The 1,876-nt window shown below is 32.9% G+C and overlaps 1 pseudogene; it reads right to left on the bottom strand.

Annotated features, from left to right (window-relative positions):
• Positions 1-179: 179 nt before the first annotated feature.
• The window catches only part of LOC105462778, a 2,552-nt pseudogene continuing 855 nt past the window's right edge, over positions 180-1,876 (bottom strand).

Below are 1,876 nucleotides of genomic sequence, written 5' to 3'. Positions count from 1 at the left end.
AAGTTTGTATCGACATTATATCAGAAAATGTCGCTAGATCTTGTATTGCTGTTATAATTTCTAAGATATTTGAATTGAAAGTATGTTTGACATAAGAATTTCAGATAAAGCTATGGTAGCGTCACGACATTTGCGCAATGAAGTAACACGCAGATTTTTAGGTACTTGGCGTCGCGCCGCTACCGCGTCGCTTGATCATTCATAGTGCTGATCGTATCACAACTATCACAAGATTCGAAAGGGACAAAGTTGACAGAGAGTTTATAAGAAATTGCAGGTTTCATTGTTCTCAAGAAATATCGCACTGCGACAAGCTTCATTACTCTATTATGTTTCAATCTATTTCTTTTCAAAAAATGAACATTTCCATGTTCTGACCAATTTCTTTCGCAGGCACAGGAAGTTGGAGGCAGTTGTAATAATCTTGACGCAATAGGAAAAATTATTTCAGAACCACACAAACCTTTAGACCAAGAGAATAGTTTATGATTATTTTCGGCACGCCATAGAACATTATAAGAGAAAAAACCAGTATGTTCTCGGAAATCTCCTAAATTGTCTAAGACTTTTCCACTGTTATTTTTAATTTTCAAATGGCTTGCCAATTTTTGAATCATTTCATAAGAATAGATTAATTGGATATCGGTGAGGCCTTTTTCCTGATATCTTGGATCTAACAAATATGTTGCAAAATGAATAGATTTCAAGCATGCTTCACTTCTATCATTAATTGCTTTCTTGATAGTTTGAAAATTTGTCAAATTTAGCTCATCATTTCTTTCAATGAACTGATCAATTATTTCGTTTAAATTATGGAATATTGCAACTACATCGGAAAGAATGGCATTATCTCTTTCTAACTAAGTAATACCTTTTACAATAGGTTTTAGTAATTTTAATACCGTTTAAATTTTTGGCCAGAAAACTTCCTCATCAAGAACTCTATTTCTAATCTTTCTAGCAATATTCAAGTCTGTTCTTAATACCGTTGTTTGAAGTGTTTCTTTATTTGCCTCTAGAGATTCCAATAACATAACTATATAATTAAATCTTGTTTTAGGAGGTAATTTCAAAGAAATACTCATTTGACCATACTTTTCATTTTGAATACTTTTAAATGCAGCTAATTTTACATGCGAGTATTTAATCTCTTTTACTACATTCTTAGCTTGAATGTGAATACTTTTAAAATAGTTCACAGTCATTATATCTTTGGTTAAATTCTGAAGACAATGATCAGCACATCCAACAGATGATATATGTGGATATTTTTCCTCAATTATTTTCTAAGCTGCTTGCATATTTTTGGCAGAATCAGTTATGAGCATTCAAATCTTCTCATTCCTTATTTCTGTAATTACAGAATCAAGTAGCTGAGCAACGTATTCACCAGTTTCTCTATTAATTTCTCTATCAAAAAATTTCCAAAATACAGGAGTAGGAGTACTCAGAAGTATATTCAATATTCCTGCTCCGTTAACATTTGTCCATCCATCAGTCATTATTGCGAGTACTGGAGCTTCTTGAATTGTATTTGTAGCATTGACTTTTGCCTTCTCATACAATAAATTCAAAAGACCCTTGCTTAGTTTATATCTTGTAGGTGGAATAAATGCTGGTCAAAGACACTTAAAAAAATTTCGCCAATAAACATTATCCTCTATCATATTAAAACTACAGTTGGATGAGAAAATAGCTCGAGCCAGAAGTTCCTCAGCATAATTTTGTTCATCTGCAAGTAGAAATCAGGAGACGCGGTAGCGTCTCCCGCCAAGTATATTTTTTCGCTACATGATGGTCAGGAAATATTTTTGTACTTACAGAGACGCTACAGTGCATCCTTTACCGGACGGATAACGTTTCTGTAGGAATAAAT

Source organism: Wasmannia auropunctata, unplaced genomic scaffold (genome assembly GCF_000956235.1).
Source record: "Wasmannia auropunctata unplaced genomic scaffold, wasmannia.A_1.0 LD336095.1, whole genome shotgun sequence".
Lineage (NCBI taxonomy): Eukaryota > Metazoa > Arthropoda > Insecta > Hymenoptera > Formicidae > Wasmannia > Wasmannia auropunctata.
Note: the sequence above shows the minus strand (reverse complement) of the source record. Positions and strands in the feature narration are given on the sequence as shown.